This window comes from Nilaparvata lugens, chromosome 10 (genome assembly GCF_014356525.2).
Source record: "Nilaparvata lugens isolate BPH chromosome 10, ASM1435652v1, whole genome shotgun sequence".
NCBI classification, from domain to species: Eukaryota; Metazoa; Arthropoda; class Insecta; order Hemiptera; family Delphacidae; genus Nilaparvata; species Nilaparvata lugens.
This window is the reverse complement of record NC_052513.1, coordinates 43,393,326-43,415,828: the sequence shown is the minus strand read 5'-3', so window position 1 is coordinate 43,415,828 and position 22,503 is coordinate 43,393,326. Positions and strand designations below refer to the sequence as shown.

General features: G+C 35.1%; 1 pseudogene; it reads right to left on the bottom strand.

The window, feature by feature from the left end:
- Window positions 1–13,861: 13,861 nt before the first annotated feature.
- LOC111054466 lies at window positions 13,862–21,679 on the bottom strand (annotated as a pseudogene).
- Between the last annotated feature and the right edge of the window lie 824 nt (window positions 21,680–22,503).

The window sequence follows — 22,503 nt, the reverse complement described above, 5'->3', positions numbered from 1 at the left end:
TTGAAATATGTTTGAGTGAATACTAACTCACCCTGTATTGTAGCGAAACTTCTCATATTATAGCATGACACTTGTTAGGTCAACCTCTATCCAAAGAGAATATCCATTAGCCCGAATATCATCCAAATCTGGGAGATGTTTTCATGAAATCCATAGGTGCGTACAGATATACGCGCCGCGAACATGAGCAGTTCACTTTTAATCAGCTGATTATATCTGTATTTTTACAGATAGTACCTATTACTGTCAGATTAATTGGAGCTTTACTCAGTTCAATAGTGAGGGGAATAGATGAGAACCAGTTGTCCATCGTGAGATTGCGATTTGTGCCATGAAACGGTGCTGAGAGGCTTTTCACATAATGATGACTGGCAGGCTGGCCTCTTCCTGTACTCCCTTTACCCAAGTATGGCTCTGCATTCAACATATATTTGGTTCCAACATCACAGATCATTACAATTTTTATCCCATATTTGCTCGGTTTATTCGGAATATACATTTAGTATATTAGTAGGCTACCTACTGAAAGTATTAGATCTACTTGATATATTTAATTGTGTTTCAATTTTCTATTTATATCAAGTTGATTACTATAGATCAACACAAACTCTAGTCTTTTGCCAGTATTTTTCAAACAAAACCCCAGTATTAAAACTCTTCCTCCACATCGATTTATATTATGTTTTATACTTATACGATGAGCACAATTTTATGGTTGTGAGTTATTTTCTATTTCTATAGAGGCTTTTTACACCAAAGATTTGTGTATTTTGTGGATTTTATTTTACTTTGTTCGAAATATATTAACAGTAAATACTAGCCTTGTATTTTTTTTAACATCCCGATAAATTTACTTAATATATCCATTTATGTTGGGAATATTCTTGAACTATTTATGTTCGAAATACAAAAAAAATAATGTTTGGAATTGAAATATGTTTCAGTGAATAACTCACCCTGTATTGTAGCGAAACGTCTCATATTATAGCACAATACTTGTTAGGTCAACCTCTATCCATAGAGAATATCCATTAGCCCGAATATCATCCAAATCTGGGAGATGTTTTCATGAAATCCATAGGTGCGTACAGATATACGCGCCGCGAACATGAGCAGTTCACTTTTAATCAGCTGATTATATCTGTATTTTTACAGAAACGGTAAGATACAGATATAAAAAGCTTGGCATCAGCTGATTAAAAGTAAATTGCTCATGATTATATCTGTATTTTTACAGAAACGGTAAGATACAGATATAAAAAGCTTGGCATCAGCTGATTGAAAGTGAATTGCTCATGATTATATCTGTATTTTTACAGAAACGGTAAGATACAGATATAAAAAGCTTGGCATCAGCTGATTAAAAGTGAATAAATTGCTCATGATTATATCTGTATTTTTACAGAAACGGTAAGATACAGTTATAAAAAGCTTGGCATCAGCTGATTGAAAGTGAATTGCTCATGATTATATCTGTATTTTTACAGAAACGGTAAGATACAGATATAAAAAGCTTGGCATCAGCTGATTGAAAGTGAATTGCTCATGATTATATCTGTATTTTTACAGAAACGGTAAGATACAGATATAAAAAGCTTGGCATCAGCTGATTGAAAGTGAATTGCTCATGATTATATCTGTATTTTTACAGAAACGGTAAGATACAGATATAAAAAGCTTGGCATCAGCTGATTAAAAGTGAATTGCTCATGATTATATCTGTATTTTTACAGAAACGGTAGGCATCAGCTGATTAAAGTGAATTGCTCATGATTACATCTGTATCTTTACAGAAACGGTAAGATACAGATATAAAAAGCTTGGCATCAGCTGATTAAAAGTGAATTGCTCATGATTATATCTGTATTTTTACAGAAACGGTAGGCATCAGCTGATTAAAGTGAATTGCTCATGATTACATCTGTATCTTTACAGAAACGGTAAGATACAGATATAAAAAGCTTGGCAACAGCTGATTAAAAGTGAATTGCTCATGTTCGCAGCGCATATATCTGTACGCACCTATGGATACATCATAGATTTTTGCAAAAACGATTGAGAATTGAAATCGCTCAAACTCTCAGGGATGAAAGTACTTGACGAGAGGAAAAATATGACGTCATCACATTGGCGAAATTCAATCATATTCTTGAGTTATAAGCATTTGAAGATGAGTGATTTCTCAGATCTGTGAGTGGAGGTTAGATATTATAATGAATAACTCACTCTATTGTAGAGAAACCTCACATATTGAATATGGCAGTTTGAAATTTGAAAATTTTATCTTTGATGCTGCATAACTCACTCTATATAGTAGCTGGGGGTGCCAAATTTACCATCGTTCGTTTTGAAACAGTTAATGAAAAGTAGCTCAGAGAATAGAATTCTATTACTCCAAAAAAAGTACCTTCTAAGAATAATGACTGGTTCAGACTACTATGCGCATTGTCGTCCTCTTTTTAAATCACAACATATTATGACAGTGTTCAGTTTGTATGTTATGCTTCTTCTGATAAAAGTAAAAAATGAGTTGCATACTTTGAAGTGTAGATCAGAAATGCATAGGCACGACACTAGACAGAGTAATTATTTGGATGTTCCCTATGTAAGATTGAGAAAGTTGCAGTGTCAATCTGACGTTTTATCAATAAGAGCTTTCAATAGATTACCGTTGTGTTCCAGGAATCTGAGTATATCTGTTTTCAAAACAAAAGTGAAAAGGGTGCTTTTAGAGAACCCACTGTACAGTGTTGGAGAGTTCTTTGATCTCCCTTGTGATGTTATAAATAATTTCTTCCAAGCTGACTGATATATTTAAATAATTACGAGAATTGTTGTGTTATAATTATTGATTGATGTTTATAGGTATGTTGTAACCTGTATTTTTTTTTATATTGAGATGTTTATATGTGACATGGCCCACTGTACTATTTTTAAGTATTTATCGGCTAATAAATATATTTCTATTTCTATCTCCTGAACGGTCTCAACCTGTATAGCTGGGGGCGCCAAATTTGGCTACAACATTTCTGACGTCAAGCTTCATCTATGGTGCAAATTTCAGTCAAATATGAGATACTTTTCGTTTCAGTGTGTTGGGTAGTCCATGGTTTTCATCAACTTTTTGTGAAAAATAAAAATCGCTCAAACCTCGTGATCTTATGGTCTTTGATGCGAGAAATGCGAATCTGAAATCAGATTTGCAAAATTGCTTACCATTCAAGAGATATAACCGTTTGAAAATTTTATGTTTGCAGCTTCATAACTCACTCTGTATAGTAGCTTGGGGTGCCAAATTTGGCTCCGACATTTCTCGGGTCAAGCTTCAGCTAAGGTGCAAATTTCAGCCAAACCTGAAATACTTTTTGTTCCAGAGTGTTTCATAGTCCATGGTTGTTTAATTTTATCAACTTTTTGTGAAAATAAAAATCGCTCAAACCTCGTGATGGTCTCTGATGCGAGAAACACGAATCTGGAATCAGATTTGCAAAATTCCTCACCGTTCAAGAGATATGACCATTTGAAAATTTTATGTTTGCAGCTTCATTAACTCAACCTGTATAGTAGCTTGGTATGTCAAATTTGGCTCCGACATTTCTCGGGTCAAGCTTCAGCTATGGTGCAAATTTCAGCCAAACCTGAAATACTTTTTGTTCCAGAGTGTTTCATAGTCCATGGTTAATTTTATCAACTTTTTGTGAAAAATAAAAATCGCTCAAACCTCGTGATGGTCTCTGATGCGAGAAACACGAATCTGGAATCAGATTTGCAAAATTCCTCACCGTTCAAGAGATATGACCATTTGAAAATTTTATGTTTGCAGCTTCATTAACTCAACCTGTATAGTAGCTTGGGGTGTCAAATTTAGCTCCGACATTTCTCAGGTAAAGCTTCATTTATGGTTCAAATTTCATCCAAATCTGAGATACTTTTTGTGTCAGTGTGTTTCACGATGGTGTTAGTCCATGGTTTTTCTCTTTTTTTGTGAAAAATAAGAATCGCTCAAACTTCGTGACCTTATGCTCTTTGATGAGAGGAACACGAAACTGTAATCGAAGTTTGAAAAATCGTTACCGTTCAGGAGATATATCTGAGATACTTTTCATTAACTGTTTCAAAACGAACGATGGTTAGTCCAAAGGTGCGTACAGACTTTCGCTCTGTTCCGCAACCGAACGTCACTCCAGCAGAGCGATTGATGATCGACCGGGGAGCAACAGTGGTTCGACCGGGGAACGCGAGAAGATCTAACATCTTCCGTAACGTTCATGATGGGTGCGTGGGCGGAGCGACTGTGGTTCGAAGGTGGTACGAGGGCGGTACGAGGGAGGAGCGTGCTCGGTGCGGGTTGGAAGCGCGAATATGTGTACGCAGCTCAAGGTTTTAACAATTTTTTTGTGAAACACTGAAACAAAAAGTATCACAGATTTGGCTGAAATTTGGTCATATCTCCTGAACGGTGAGGAATTTAAAAAATATGATTCAAGATTCGTGTAATTCGCATCAAAGACCATAAGATAACGAAGTTGGAGCGATTTTCATTTTTCACAAAAAATTGATAAAAACCATTCGTGAAACACATTGAAACAAAAAGTATCCCAGATTTGGATGAAATTTGCACCATAGCTGAAGCTTGACCAGAGAAATGTCGGAACAAAATTTGACACCCCAAGCTACTATACAGGTTGAGTTATTGAAGCTGCAAACATAAAATTTTCAAATTGTCATATCTCTTGAACGGTGAGGAATTTTGCAAATCTGATTCCAGATTCGTGTTTCTCGCATCAGAGACCATCACGAGGTTTAAGCGATTTTCATTTTTCACAAAAAGTTGATAAACTTAACCATGGAACACTCTGGAACAAAAAGTATTTCAGATTTGTCTGAAATTTGCACCATAGCTGAAGCTTGACCCGAGAAATGTCGGAGCCAAATTTGGCACCCAAGCTACTATACAGAGTGAGTTATGAAGCTGCAAACATAAAATTTTCAAATGGTTATATCTCTTGAATGGTAAGCAATTTTGCAAATCTGATTTCAGATTCGCGTTTCTCGCATCAAAGACCATAAGATCACGAGGTTTGAGCGATTTTTATTTTTCACAAAAAGTTGATAAAAACCATGAAATTTGAATGAAGCTCGACGTCAGAAATGTTGTAGCCAAATTTGGCACCCCCAGCTATACAGGTTGAGAACGTTCAGGAGATATATCTGAGCTACTTTTCATTAACTGTTTCAGAACGAACGATGGTTAGTCCAAGGTTTTAACAAATTTTTTTGTGAAACACACTGAAACAAATCACATATTTGGCTAAAATTTGTTCATATCTCCTGAATGGTGAGGAATTTACAAAATATGATTCCAGATTCGTGTTTCTCGCATCAAAGACCATAAGATCACAAAGTTTGAGCGATTTTCATTTTTCACAAAAAATTGATTGGAACTTGGAAGCATGGACTAGTTATGCGGCTTCAAACATGAAATTTGCAAATTTTCAAACGGCCATATCTAATGAACGGTAAGGAATTTCGCCAATGTGATGACATTATTTTGTTTCTCTCGTCAAATTAAATTATATCATTGCTGAGAGTTTTAGCGATTTTAATTAATTTTTTGATTCATGAAAAATGTTGCTTTTTTCTGCTGTGCTGTTCTAATTCTCATCCAATACAAATGAGCTCAGTAGTCACAAAAATCCTGTGAAATTTGAATTTCCCGCTCAAATCAGTCAGTACCTCTTGCTTCTGTTGCCCTGGTAGTATCCTATTTGGTTTTAATTGTGTACCAGGGATTCAGAACACTTGAAGAGGTAGCAGGGTTTTTCAACGCCTTCCAATGCAAGCATAGGCAACCCGCAACACTGATCTAGTTTGTTTCTCTTTGTTACCTCTTGCATGTTTCTGATGGGAACGCGGAATTCGCTAACTGGAATTTGGCTAACTGTGGTTGTGGAAGTGACTGGCTAGGAACTCACTGATTCTGTCACAGACAGGATTGGCTAACTCTGGAACCCGCTGATTCTGGCCAGAGAATTGTGGAGAATTGGAAATGGCTAACTTTGGAAGTCGCTAACTGGCAACTCACTGATTATGACGTCATCGTTTTCACCTTTCTCCTTTCGTCATCGTCTCCTCATCATCCTCATCCACCTCCACCAACCCCTCTACAACCACAAGCTCCTTCTCATACTCCTACTCCTCCTACTCCTTCACCTCCTCCTACTCCTCCTTATCATTATCCTCCGGCCAAATTATAATTTCTTTATATAATATTCTAGAGGGTATTGAATATATTGCCATGATTGAATTCTGATTCTGATTTTATAACTTTGGCATAGCTTTGTACTAATGATAATAACATTGTTGTTATTATTAGTACAAAAGTTATTATATTATTATTAATCTGTACTGAATAGGGATGGGTATCGATACATCGATGTTTAAAAACATCGATGTTTCAACATCAAACATCGATGTTTTTAGCATCGATGTTTACTGTTCAATGTTTTTCACTTATCGATGGTTTTACCTAGACATCGGTCATCCGATGTTTTTCCCAAGTAAAAACAATTCTAATTTTTTAATTTGATACCGTACAAGTTTTTTTTGTTTGAAGAGGATTATCTTGAGAGCAATAAGCAATAGTAACAGTATTACAATCATTATCTCTATCATATTTAGTGTAGTATTCTGTTTAGTGTTTTTGTGAATATAGATCACTCTTGTGAAAGATCTCGCATAAGTTTTGATTTCCTGCAGATTGCTATTTTTATTTTTCAATCAGGCTCTCTGTATTTTTATGTGAGACTGTTGGATACTCTTGAAGATTTACATTACTTCTGTGGCCCGTGTCAAGGTTAGATAGTTAGTTATTTAGAATTGAATAAGAGGTCGGATTCTTCGTTTCTTAGGAAGAAAGAGTTTTTTCTTACTACAATTATTTCCTCAACATGTGTTTAACACTAATTAATCTAGCTCTGGAAAAGAGGTCCTCGTATTGTAAGGAGTGCAGATATCCATATAAAAAAACTTAATCCATTTTCATTTCCTAAAAAATCTATCAGGTATTGAATGAATAGCCTACGATATGAGTATCAATGATTGCTAAAATTAGCTTAGGGTGAAATTTCAAGACCGAATCCTCAAGGATATCCCGAGAGGTTTCAGACTAAACCATGAAGATGACAAATCTTGTGAACTAGAGTTGATGTATCTTTCTAGTCACAACCTGACTTCAATTATCCGAAAGACTGTTACTTGAATACCACAAGTCCAAAATTGCTGTGATTCCAGTTAGTAACTGTTGAAATATTGGAACAATAGCTCCAGATAAAATTGTAGTCACTTCAGAAGCTCTTTTTGTGCTCTACAATCTGAGATCAGGTATAGCGATCTATCGATCTCATATTCCAGGTACACCTGACAACAATGCTCCTTGTATTGTGAAAAACACCTAATTTTCAGCTTCAAGCATCATCACCAACTACATTTTCCTCACATTGATATTTCGCACAACGACATAAGTTCTTGAGATTATGTTCTATGAGAATCACCCGTAAGATACATTTCATTTCAGTATCTCCTAGCGGAGAGGCGCGCTTAAGGACACCTCAAGGATCAAAATTTCAAACACATAATGCTCAGATTTCATCGTACTACACTTCATCCTTCTCGGTTCGTTACGACGGTTCAAAATCATGCATAATAAGTCAAATTCGGTCGAAAAATTGAAAATTTATTGTTGAGTGTACTTAAGCCCATATTCCAATACACAGAAAATGACCAATTTCTATATTCAAAGTTGCATGTCTTGTGAAATACTTCTGATAAAATTTCCAAATCTAGTGAGAATGTGAAAATTGTCCCCCTCTACCCACTCCAATAAATAATACTTTCGATTCCAAAACAATTTGGAAGTTAAGATTTTAAAAATGGCGATTTCAGTTTTTACATTTTTTTCGTAATTTTACTGTTGATCAAGAGTTTCTAAAACGAGTCTGATACATCATAGAAACTTACGATTGATTACAAATTGTAAATAAATTCATCCTCTACGAGCTCAGTTGCCTAAAATCCATCTTGAATCACTTTTTGCTATCATAGAACTGCCAAAACCGTTGATATGAGAAAAATATTTACAATTTCCGGATTTTTTTCAACAATCAAATCTCACTTTACGAACATATTTTTTCATGAATTGTTTACAGCAGATGAAATAGAAAATTCTATTGTACATTTCAAGATCATGTAATAATTTTTATAATAAGGGGCTACCGAGATACATAGCTTTGAATATAGAAATTGGCCATTTCTTATGTATTGAATATGAATAAGTACCTACACTCAACAATAAATTTTCTATTTTTTGACCGAATTTGACTGTTGATGCATGACTTTTGAACCGCCTTGGCGAGCTGAGAAGAATGAAGTGTAGAACGATGAAATCTGAGCATTGTGTCAAAAGTAAATTATAAGTGTTTGAAATTTTGATCCTTGAGGTGTCCTTAAGCGTGCCTCTACTAGGAAAAACTGAAATTTAGTGCATCTAACGGGTGATTCTTACCCATGAACTTATGTCATTGTGCGAAATATCAATGTGAGGACAAAGTAGATGGTGATGATGGTTGAAGCTGAAAATTAGGTGTTTTCCACAATACAAGGAGCATTGTTGTCAGGTGTACCTGGAAATCTACATGACTATAGAGCGCTCTACCTGATCTCAGATTGTATAGCACAAAAATACGCTTAGAGGGATTTTGAAATATACATCTAAATTGTGACAATCGGAAGATATTGTTGATTAAAAACTAAAATTCATCAAAATTGATTTTTTCTTCAAATTTTACTAATTTTTTGAAAAATTATAACAAAGTACTCATTGGAGATAGAGAGTTCCGAGTGATCTCATTTTTTTCAGAATTATATAATCTGGGAGAGATTTGGCAGAAATAGCTGAAAACTGGAAAATGAGCCCAAAATACGAGGTTTTTGGGCTATCCTGAATCTAGCACAAGGAAATCTTGCATGAAGAAATTTGTTCTGGAATTCTCTTATGTACCAAATAATATATCAAAAAATCAGAACTACAATATATATAAATTGCAAGCACACCCCCTTTTTTATGTCTATATTGACTGGACTAATAGTATCATCCATAAAAACGTAGGGTGATAAACGATGTTTAAAAACATCGATGTTCAAAAACATCGATGTTTACTGTTCGATGTTTTTCACTTATCGATGTTAGGATGAAAAAAACATCGATGTTTTGTCTTTCGATACCCATCCCTAGTACTGAACTGTTTTCGAACTTCTTTTGTTGACTTTGTGTTCATTGGAAATGTCAAATTGTTTTAAAATAATTATTGTCTGTAAATTTTCTAACTGTATACCTCTCAAATAGCTAAATAGCTAGAGAGGTTATTATATATGTACTTGGTGAAATGTAATATTGTGAAATTGAAATAAATAAATTGAAAATTGAAAATTATTATTATTATTATGACATTTAAAACAATAATAATAGAATTATTTGAATGAATTTGAATTCGAATTAATATTGTATAATATTACATCAATAGAATTAAATATGATAATAACATTGTTGTTACTATTATATATTCGTTTTAACTCTGTTCTGTAACTATTATTCAGATATTTTTAATTCAATTACATTTATTGAATGAGCGTTAGCGAGTTGACTTGAGCCGCGTTTGGACCGAAGTTATTGACAAAATTTTAACCTAATCTCTATACAGAGTGTCCACTGAATCAGGCTCAGGAAATTCCCGTACATTCCCCGTATATTTCACGTTCTTCCCGGTTTTCCTTGCTGGTTGAAACAAACACATGTTTATTGGAAGAATATAATATTCTCAAATAACAATCTCAAAAGTGCAAAAGGAGGAGAACATATCAGAAGTCCCCATCCCTACCCCATTTTTTGAAGTGATGAGGGTGATTTAAATGTTGCATTCTTTAGCTTTTTGCTTCCACGCTTATATCTTTGCAACAATGCGTTCAACCAAGATAACTGCTCTAAATTAAGTTTGATAGATTCTGTACAATTCCTGTTGAGTGGAGTTTTGTGATATTTCCAACAGTTTTCGAGAAATCCGGTCTTGAAAGTATGTAATTGTTGGAATAACAGGTTTTCATCAAATTTTTGAATTTTTTTTATTCAAAGTATGGAAGGTATAGAAAAAGTCGTGGAATGAATATTGTAGAAAATTATGTAAGCTTCAATGTTTTATTGTATAGTCATGTCCGTAAGATGTATAGTTTTCGAGTTATATGCAAGAAACCAAAAAATTGTACTTTTGAACCACCATCACCACTCCCTCAGCACAGTGGGTAGAGATGGGGACTTTTGATATGTTCACCACCTTACTACCCTAAAGAGATCCGCGGGGTCAAAAATTGTCTTCCTAACTTTTCCTTCTATAAACTTTTTTGAGCATTCATTGCCTGGACTAGTACCCGCAATGCAAAAACGTATTCTTCGATGTGTCTATATTTTTATCAATAAATTGTAAATCTCTATGATATTTTTTATTCAATTTGTTCAGCCTCTTCCTCATTTAAGACATCAAGTCAAGTCACTGATAGACTGACTGACGCACTGTACAGTTGGCCGAAAACGCTGTGGAGTGTCGTGCAGAGTACAGTTCAGTGCTGTTCTGAATGTTGCAAATCGATGGAAATAACACTCCCTTATTCCTTGATCAAAACTTTATTATTGACTAGCATGTAACCCGTGCTCTGCAAGGGTCTATTTTAAAACTTGACAAATTGTAAACTTGACGTAATGAAAATTTGAAGAATTTAAAACAGGCCTATAACCATCCTCGGTTAATTAAGTATCTTTATGCAAAATTTCAAGTTGATCGGTCCAGTAGTTCAGACGTGCGTCAAACATAATTTTCCTATCCTGTACTAATATTAGCCAGCTCTTTACTTTATTATAATATAGATTGGTGAGCCTGAAAAGATCCTATCCACCTGAGTACGTTTTTTTGGTTGCCAAAACATAGACTAAACCAGACACCTTTTGGGGGAAATTATTCAACTCTACCCACTTTCTCGTGAAATAACAATGATCAAGGCTCTTACCAACAAAAATCGATGCTAAGTGGAAAATATTTATAAAGGTGTCACTTTTTGTGAGTTAGTATTTATGCTGTAGTATTTATTAAAATATATAGGATATTGAAATTACAGAATCTATTCCAGTGAACTTATTGGTTAGTTGGTGAAATTAATATTATTAGTTTAAACATAACAAAGTGATTATAATTTTAAAAGGAAATAATTGTCATGATACTTAGTTCTTGGTCGAAAATATTTTTATATTGAAATTTATCCAATCATTAATTTTTCAGAAATGATTATATTTGCATTAAACATTATTTATCGATTCCTAATGTATTATTCATGACAATGAATACACACTTACACACTTTTGGCTGTAGCTTAGCATTGGACAGCCCCTTCCAGTTAGTATAGAGTTCACTGATTGTAATAGGTTAGAAGGTCTAAGCTCAGATGAGAAAGCATAATAGAGGTGTCTGTCATTGAGTCAACTGAATTCAATACCACAACCAGAAATTTGATCAACTCATGAAATATATGTTTGTATGATATTATATTCTTAATATTAGTAGACAATAAAAATTTATACAATTTTAAAAATATTTTATTCTATTCAAATACCAGCCAACAAATATTTTTGATCTGCAATTCAAATCTGAACCGCGTGATCTGGAGTCAGCCATTTTTGGTAGACGCCCATCTGATATAATTGTTACAACTTTTGCCAATAGATAGCGCAATCGGCAGTGCCAATCAGACGACCGGTTTTTAGGTTTCAGATTTTAGGTTATGTTGTTAGGAAACATTGTCACCAATACTTAAGTTATTAAAATGATATTATTTGCAGTTTCTATAAAAAAATGTACAACTTTTGCTGATAGATAGCGCAATCGGCTGTGCCAATCAGACGACCGGTTTTTAGGTTTCAGATTTTAGGTTATGTTGTTAGGAAACATTGTCACCAATACGTAAGTTATTAAAATTATATTATTTGCAGTTTCTATAAAAAATGTAGATGGAGGAAAAATGTTGTGTACATCACAAGCGAAAAATATGTTTTCTCCCTTGGGAAAATTGTTGCCCTCGGCTTCGCCTTGGGCTTCAAACTTTTTCCCACAGGGAGAAAAAGTCGTACTTTTCACTCTAGATATACAAATAACTATTATTTTGGAGAAAATAGAATTAGTCCTAGGTATCCTATAGTCGACTGCCGATTCCCTTTCCTGTAATATAAAAATTGGAACAACGTTTAGAGCTTTGATTCATTTGGAATTTTTTCCTATGTTCAAGTGCATCAACAAGCCGTGCGATTTCTGGAAACTAGTGGTGCTCTATCATGCTATAAATACATCACCAACAACGAGGAGAGAAAAAAAAATAATAGTGAAAACAAAACAAAATAATGATTGGTGAAATGATGATGTGGTTTCAAACCGCACTGATGTGCACAAGACAAGCAATCAAATCAAGTCACAGCAGGTGAGACAATCCGTAGTCGAAATGTGTTTAGAAAAAAAACAAAGCTATAAATGCTCATGAAGAAGAAGAAGAATGAAGACAGAGAAGAAGAATGAAGAGAAAGAAGACTGAAGACAGAGAAGAAGAATGAAGAGAAAGAAGACTGAAGACAATACTATGAACAAATCTAGACTTAGCTTTCAATGAGAAAGACATCACAAGTTCAAGCAGAAGATCAAAACTATCAATTATTCAACTCAAAACATTCCAAGTAGAAGCTGCGTGATATTACAAGTTTGCAGAAGAGTGCATAATATTAGTCTAATATACAGTTATTTACAGCAAGCAGACAAGACAACACAACAAAAAAAAGGTGAAAAGAAAACCAGACAATCAAAGAAGAAGAAAAGTCAACATGCTAAGGTTAGAAATGAGAAAGAAACTACCCACTAGTTAATAATCATTCACAGTGCCATAATAGTCAGGATATACTTCAGTATTACAATGCTATCTATCTATCCATGTAAATAAAACAATTTCGTTCATCACTGACTGGTGTAGCCTACTTTGAGGAAATATTTTTAGAAATATTTATGGCAATGCGGGAAACTTAGAGATGCTTTACAAGCCCAATTATCTTAGCAACCCCAGATGCTCTACAAGCTGTCTACTATCATAATTTTTTTCTCAACTACTGTCTACTAAAACCGTTCAAGCGTCTCCCAAACCTGGTAACATTACGAAAAAAAATAGGCTACTTCAAAAGCCTATTTAAGTGAGAGAATTAAAATCGTAGATCATTCAAACTATAATAACACCGACTGACAGCGCTAATAGAACCATCGAGGCTCAGTTCAAATTCACTCATATTTCCACCAAAATACACCGGTTAAATCTGTTCATTTTTAAAAGCATCCCAAAGACTCGCATATTAGAGTATAGAATACAATTACTGTTTTTATTTTTTATAGAGAGCAAAGATAGGGCGCAAGCATAAGATTAAGGCTGGCCACTAACGACAGGACATGCATGAATGTACACACAAGTTTATCATGCATGTCCTACCGTTAGAGGCCAGCTTAAGAATAATTATGGTTAATCGCAAGATGCATTCTATAACACGCAAGCAGCTCGCAAAGTGCACAATCAAACATCACAATTCAAACAATAAACAAGGCAAATATAGTAAAAATCATCAACTAACCTGAAGAAAATTCCGTATGATGGTATATAATGCATCAGGTTGTGAAGTAATCCAAGGCTGGAGATTAGAGCAGTAACATTCTTCTTCAAGTCTTCTCTCAAAGCAGTGAGATTCCTCTGCGCGGTCATTCTGCTTCCAACATTTCAATACACTGCAAAAGAACATATAATGCTTAGCTAACAAAGTAATAGATACCGTCTACAAATAATACACAAGTGGAGTGACTCAAGGTGGTTGAAATAAGTGGTTGAGACACAAATTAGTTTTATTCAACAGAAAGACACAGTCAAAACTGTTGGGGGCATAAGTCCTGTTTCTAAAAAAAAATCAAATTCCATCAACACATACATTCATCACAAAACACATCAAAATTGATGAAAAAATAATAGATTCACTTCTAAATCAGCTTTTAGGTGCAAGAAGATAGATTGGCCGTATCATTTCCGGCAGCGGGAAAATTTTTATACACTATGGTCCAGTTGCACAACAGCCGGCTAAATTTCAACCGTGATTAATTTTACGAAAACCAATCAGACGCCTCGACTGATTGGTTCTACTGAAATTAATCACGGTAAAAATTTAACTGGCTGTTGTGCAACCGGCACTATGAAATTTTTAAAACAACTTCTAATAAAGAAATTGATACCGTACCGTTTTTTGCAGCGGGAAACGGGAGTGGTAAAATTAAATTACAAGTTCTTTCTTTAAACATTTATAAATAAAATAATTGATATTATGAGTTTATTAAAAAAAAAATTAATGTTGAAATACTTTAGTTTCAGTATTATACTCAAGATTATTCAAGAAACAAAATTGAGATAGGCTTAGATAGACAACAAGCTAACCTTAACATGAACTGGCTGAGAAGTTAAATACAATAAGACCTTTAAAGTTAAATTTGAAAAAAAAATTAATTTCTTCCTGAAAAAATATTAAATTAATAGCAAATAGCTCATTTTTACTAATTCAGTACTCAAATTATAACCAAAAAGATTAGTTAAATTTCGAAAAAGAATTTTATTTACCGTATTTATTTTCTAATTAAATAGAATCAACAGTAAAAAACTCATTTTGTATTAATTTGAGCCTAAAATTGGTGAATTGTAGCTGAAAACTTAATTCAAAAGCCGTAGGTGAGATTCAATAGCTTGGCAGTAGCTCTCATGACTATCTATCGATGTTCCCCATTTAACCAATACTGACAGTAAAATACTTTCCAGTTTCTCAATAATAGGGGAATACGGCAATTATTTGTATAGGTCTTCTAATGAACCATTATCTTCAGCTAGTACCAATCAATTAAACTTCAACTCCAAACTACCATATTAATACCAGTATACAATTTATAAGTCTATTACAGCTGTTAACTTTAGATGCTAAATCATATTATCACAACATGATCTTCAATCATGATCATCTTCCCGTTCATCGGTAGCCCCTCGGCACACAATTTCGAAAACATAGGTCTGTAGAATGGATTAATAAATAATTGTTATTAGTCCCCCTATCAAAATTTCTATTCAGAAACCATCCCCAATATTCACACAACATATTCCTAAAGTTTCATGCCGTTCTGTCAAGTAGTTTTTAAGTCTATAGGGAACAAACAAAGAAACAAATTAACACACAGTCATTTTCTTATATATACATAGATTATTTCTTTCTTACATAATTATCTTTCTGTTACAGTTTCTCGATTGATCAAAGCACCACAGGCTGCATCGTTCGTCACCTCTGCCTTTAAGCGCGTTATCACTTACTCCAATAAGCCACCCAAATATCCTTAATAAGCAATAGAAGTTCTTATCGACTGTGTATGACTCATTAATATCCATGTTTTGTATAAATTTATGTGATAGGCCTACTGATATTAATGTTGATGTACCGTAATGTTTTTTGCTCATGAATAATTGATAATAATACATTAAAAATAAATAAAATGTTAAATTATAATTGTTGGTTTTTATCACTATTAAATTTTGTTGGTTTTTATTGAACGAGTGTTAGCGAGTTCTCACTTTTGACTTACTGAGGGCCAAAGTCGTTGTCCGTCTGTTTGTATGCTCTGCAATAACTTTAGAAAGAATTGATCAATCAGTTTCAAATTTTAAACACGTATTCTTCAAACCTTTTTACAGGTCAAGTTTGTGGAACAACAAAATTTACTTACTCCATCGTCCTTTTTCAGGATATAACAAATGACATTAAAAGTGCATAAGAAAAAAAGTAGTTTTGATTTATCATTTAGTCAGGTGAAGAATTCAATTACAACATATGAATTCATTCATAAAATAAGTTGAAACTATTTGGAAGCTATCACACAGGCATGCGTCTGCATGCGTTGACACCAAATGAGTGATGATTAAGGGCCAAGGGTAGGTTTCCGAGCTCGGCATTTAGCTAAGTTCTACACTTTAAACAGCTGGAGTTGGCTTTCCGGAACGGGGTAGTTGCAGTCCACGTTTAAATTAAATTTCAAAAAACTAGAAAATAAAAAGAGAATAGTGATAAGTTTCAGCTATTTTGAATCATTTAGGAATGTTTCACTTCGTCAATAAAAAACGTTTCCAATTATAGAAATGAGAAAAATAAAGATAATCATAAAAACTACGACTACGCCCCGTTCCGGAAAGCCAATTTTCTGACTTCAGCTGTTTAAAGAACTCAGCTACATCCCGAGCTCGGAAACCGGCCCTAAATGATCATTTCATGATTTCAACTGGTTAATGTACAACATAATATTCACTAATTCTATTACATCAACAACTGATACGAGTTGAGATATCAATGTACGGCTTTCGCCATTCATTTTCATTTTTCTTGGAACTCTGTATCGAAATCATGTATCACATGAACACCTTCTCATTAAAACAAATGAATTTGAATTATATGAGGGACAAAGATGTTGAACTTCTTTTATAGACCGAATAATAACCGCTGGTATGTGTAACTTTAAAGCACGGTTTCACGCCTGCTATGCTCGGGCAGCAACTGAATAGTACAGCTGGAGCGATCTAGCGGAATTAGTTTGTCCCTAAAGCTAAGCACTCGACTTTAATCGTCACGACACCAAGAATGTCCTCCGATAAACTGCGAATCAGTTGAGATCCGTATAATTCCCGGTCTTCCCGTCCTGTGGACACCCTGTGAGAATTAGTCAATCGGAGGATAATGACCGCTTTCACACTTGGGCTCAACTCACACTTACGCGACTCAGGTCGAGAAGAGACTCGACTCTAATCGAGAGCATGTGTTTCCAAATGGTGACACTCAGACCAGGGACACTATGACCTTGCCTTGTTTGTATATCTATTATAATTTAATCTCTGTTAAGAAAAATCTGTCCAATTTTAATAAAAATATCTCTGTACATTCACATTACACTAGACATAAGGATGATATAACTAGACCTACAGTTAGATTGACTAAAACTCTGAAAAGTATCTACAAATTCGCATGTTTAATCTTCTACCAGATAATGTTAAGCAGTTACCATTGAAAACGTTTTGTATTGCTGTTGATAAATGGCTCAAGTCTGAAGCTTTCTATTCTGTAAATGAGTACCTGGAATATTTTAATGTGTATGTGTAAATTTGATTGTTTGATATAGCTTACCTTGTGATATTTTACATATTATTGACAAAGCCTATTGTTTCATTTTGTTATGTTGTTTTATGGCCAATAAATTTCTTGATCTTTGACCAGTCGATTCTAGTCTCCTCGACGTCACCATTTGCAAACACATTGCTCTCGACTAGAGTCGAGTCTCTTCTCGACCTGAGTCGCTCAAGTGTAAGTTGAGCCTTACCGATTTTTTGACGGCAGGGCACGACAGGACAGAAAGCTCTCAAATTGGGTGATTGGGTAAGCGTATCGACGATCAGTCAACCAGAGAGCTTTTTGTATTGTCGTGCCGTGCCGTCAAGAAATCGGTATGTCTGAAAACGGCCAATCTGGGTGTAATGAAGGTAGTAAATGTCGGCCGACAATCGTTACGTGTGAAAACAGCCATCAAAAACAGAATTGAATTGCTTCGCAATTCGAGTAGTGCCAGTGAGAGTAGAGCATGATTTAAATACTGATAATAAATACCAACTAAATTAGAATACATACTAATTATTGAACAAAAACATAAATAAATCAATTACACTGGAAACTTCTGCTATGAAAAATATCGACAAGAAGGAGGACGGACAGCTCAAAGGAGATTCGATAAGAACTAACTTACTATCCAGACAATATTACCATAGAGAAATGATAAGAAGATATCCCATGGCATAGGACCCATGGGACCTATGTCAAATTTCAATACTTTTTTGTTAACTCATGCCGATTACTGTCAACAACTGTCTATTATTACTGTATTGTCGGGGTGAGAGTGTATTGAACGGCACATTATGAGACTACCAGCTTCATATAGCTTAACGAGAAAGAACTACTAGTACTATCGGTTTCAGTTAACAGTGAAATTTGGAACATAAACGCCCTATACCATGGGATATCTTCTTATCTATGATATTACGGGTCGAGGCCAGACGAGGCAAACGATAGAAGAGTCCTAAGCCAGTCGAGGCCAGCGACGGTAGAGACCTGCGACATTCGAGACCATCGACCGTAGAGGACTCCTGAAAAAGAGGCCTCAAATGTCGCCTGTGTCAGGCGACAGTTGAGGCCTCTTTAATTTTTGAACAGCCCCAACAGTTGAGACCTGCGACCGCAGAGGACTCCTAAAAAAGAGTCCTCAAATGTCGCCTGCGTTAGGCGACAATTTTTGTACAGGCCTCGACTGTCGCGCCCCCTTATAATACCTTGTCGTGTAGGTGTCGTACTTCTGGAAGACATTGCAGTCCAGTTTATAGGTTTACTAATTTATAAATTATTTACCAAGCTACTAAAACAGCAATTCCTTAGCGACGAATCTACGATTCTAACCACACGGCTCCTATTGTTTGCTGTAGATTCTATATCGATATACTTATAGACTAAACAGTAATAGACTACAGTCTTCAAGGGCCAAGCCACACGAGTCGTTTTTCAGTTGGCTTGAAAGGACAGGAAGCTCTCCGATTGGCTGATTGAGTTAGCGTATCTAATGAGCTTGCTGTCTAGCCAATCGGGGAGCTTCTTGTCCTGCCGTACCGACTGAAAAGACGCCTCATGTGGATGGCCCTAATACAGCCATCAAGCGACTAGGATCGCAGTCATTGCTAAGGAGATGCACCTCAAGGGCCGAGGTGTTTTCGACGTGCCTCGATACGTCAACCCAATCAACGAATCTGAGAGCATCTTATTCTGTAAATACGCTCGTGTGGCTATGCCCTAATACAGCCGTAGAGCAGCTATAGTGTGGTCCACCTTATAATGGCAGTGGATAAAGTTAGAAGAATAGCGTTGCCGATTCTCTGCATTAATTAATTATATTTCTACACTGTCAAAAACATAATTGTCATCGTTGTGGACCTAGAAAAGGATAGTACCACCGGCTTTGTCGAATGATAGACAAGGATAGCAAAACCAAGTTTGATCAAATACTGTCATTATAACGTGGACCTCACTATAGAATCTTAGTCATCGCATCTCAGGTTCGAAACATACGAGGCGTTTTTTCAGACGGCATGACAGGTCTCGACACTCCATCCCAATCACCCAATCGCAGAGATTCCTGACCTGTCGTGCAAACTAGTCTAAAGAAACGCCTTATGTGTCAAGATAGATAACAGTTGAACATCGTCATAGAAATGAGTTTAACATAAGCTAATGGAAGAACCCTTACATCAATAAAATATAAAAGTTAAACAAACTCAATTCACGTTTGAATTTGTATTCCATATGATATAAGTAATCCAGTTCCGTGATGATCTTTCTATCTGATGAAAATTAATTTTTTAGAATCAAAAATATTATAATTTCTCCAGCATTATTTAGTTTATTTGTTTATTTTTATTCACCTATTAAATTAGTTTTTTCGAATGTAAGAATATTGATACTGATGGGCACGCATAATAATACCATGACTGCAAAACAAAATATTGAAACCAAAGACCTTAAAGTTGCGATTAGACCAAATTTATTAAAAAAATGTTAATAACTCAATCCTTTTAGATTATATTAGATTGAACATAACTTATCATACACATGATGAACATATGTGTTTGTCAACTTCCGTTCAATCTAAAAGAATCTATAAGGATTAAGTTATAACCATTTTGTTGATAGCTTTGGTGTAAACCCAGCTTAAAGATGCATACCTCTTTAATGTCTTTGAAACTCTAGACCTTATACAAATACAGTAATAGACTGGCTTCTCCACACATCTGTGTAATCACTTGTCAGCTGATTTATCTATATATATAATAAAAATATATATAAAAGCGAAATGGCACTCACTCACTGACTGACTGATTGACTGACTGACTGACTCACTCACTCACTCACTCGCAGAACTAAAAATCTACCGGACCAAAAACGTTCAAATTTGGTAGGTATGTTCAGTTGGCCCTTTAGAGGCGCACTAAGAAATCTTTTGGCGATATTTTAACTCTAAGGGTGGTTTTTAAGGGTTAAAAGTTCTTTTAGCATTTATATTCTTCTTATTCCAATATCTTAAAATTAGAATATTGAAATGTCCATACCATATGTTGATATGGAACTATAATCTAGAGAGAGTACCTCTTCGAAACAGTTGTTCTGGTAACTAAATTAATAATTTTGTCAGGTTGGCATTAAGTTGAGTTGACTTTCTTAGGTTGGCACCAAGTCGAAGATTGAAATGTATTTATCGCGGAAAAATTGATTGGGCACTGCTACTTCAATCAGAGCTATTCCTGGGAATATTATATTACTAGCCGTCAGGCTCGCTTCGCTCGCCATATCCGTTTAGCCAAACGTTTAGTCTGTACCCCCGACTGGATCGTCCTAACATATGATAAAAAATGAAAAATGCAGGCGAGCGAAGCGAGCCTGCTGTTCTCATTCTTGGACAATCCAGTCGGGGGGTCCAGGGGGCGGAGCCCCCTGGCTAGACGGATATGGCGAGCGAAGCGAGCCTGACGGCTAGTTATGAATAATTCTATAGTCTGATTTTTACTCTAGTATTGGCGTATGAAGGAGGCTCCTTTTCCCTTTTATATTACCCTTGAAATGCAAAATTTCCAAAAACCTTGTATATACGTCGACGCGCAATTCAAAAAGGAACATACCTGTCAAATTTCATGAAAATCTATTACCGCGTTTCGCCGTAAATGCGCAACATATAAATATATAAATATTTAAACATTAAGAGTAATGCCAAACCGTCGATTTGAATCTTAGACCTCACTTCGTTCGGTCAACAATGTGCCTAATTTATAAGTGGTATTACAGAAATCGTTCACTCTATAGTAAGCCTTTGCAGAAAGAAAGCTGTAAAAACTCTTTTTCATTAATGAGGTATTTGGAAGTTGACGCCAACATCTTTCTGAGTCTAGTGAGTTCTATTATTATGAATTGATCAAGGAAACAATTTAAAAGACAAACCACAAATGTTGGTACCTTATTTTTGAACTTGCGAAATCGTTCCGTATAGGTGTCAGTCTTCTGGAAGACATTAGAGAAGCCCTGCTCCTCCTCTGCACTCTCGTTCTGTTGCTTGCGGTGTGCAATCAGCATAATATGAACCTCACTGATCAGCTGAGCAGCGTCTCTGCGTTCTCAAACTCCTTGGGAAACTGCAGGTCGGCTGCGTCCTCTTCGGTCAGGTCTACACTGCCCGCCGCCATTTTGAATCTACAAATCAAAGAGGACTTCTTTAGAAACAATTATTACTGTTAGATAAGTATGAAGTAAGTATTGTTACAATATGTGTAATCTTATCTAAAACGAATGAAATAGAAGAAGAAGAAGAAGAAGAAGAAGAAGAAGAAGAAGAAGAAGACAGGAGAAGAAGAAGACAGGAGAAGAAGAAGAAGAAGAAGAAGAGAGAAGAAGAAGAAGAAGAAGAAAGAAGAAGAAGAAGAAGAAGAAGAGAAGAAGACAGGAGAAGAAGAAGACAGGAGAAGAAGAAGAAGAAGAAGAAGAGGAAGAAGAAGAAGAAGAAGAAGAAGAAGAACAAGAAGAAGAAGAAGAAGAAGAGAAGAAGAAGAAGAAGAAGAAGAAGAAGAAGAAGAAGAAGAAGAAGAAGAAGAAGAAGAGAAGAAGAAGAAGAACAAGAAGAAGAAGAAGAAGACAGGAGAAGAAGAAGAAGAAGAAGAGGAAAAGGATAGTTGAAGAGGAGACGATGAAGAAGAGAGAATTATGACAAAATCCAGAACGAGTCAGGGAGAATAAGAGAGAGACAGTGTGAGAAAATTTGCAAGGGGAAAGATGTGGAAATGTGAATAGGAAATCACTGTAATAGAAATCGGGAGAGGAATAGAATAGCACAAGGCTACCTTATGTTTTCTCTCCCTATCATTTTGATGATGTACTTATTGTATGAATCAATAAAGAATAAATAATCAATCTATTGAATGAATGAATGAATGAATGAATGAATGAATGAATGAATGAATGAATGAATGAATGAATTTTATTTGCCAAAAACAAAATACAAAAAAGCTTTACAAAAAATAAATATAAGTATATGCTACTGCACTTAAACCAAGATACATACATTTATTTAATTAGATATAATAACGAAATGATATCCTTTACATTACAAACAATAGTTTTAAAATGAAGATTCAATTTATGATCACATGCATAAGTACAGTAGGTGAGGCAAAAACACCGGC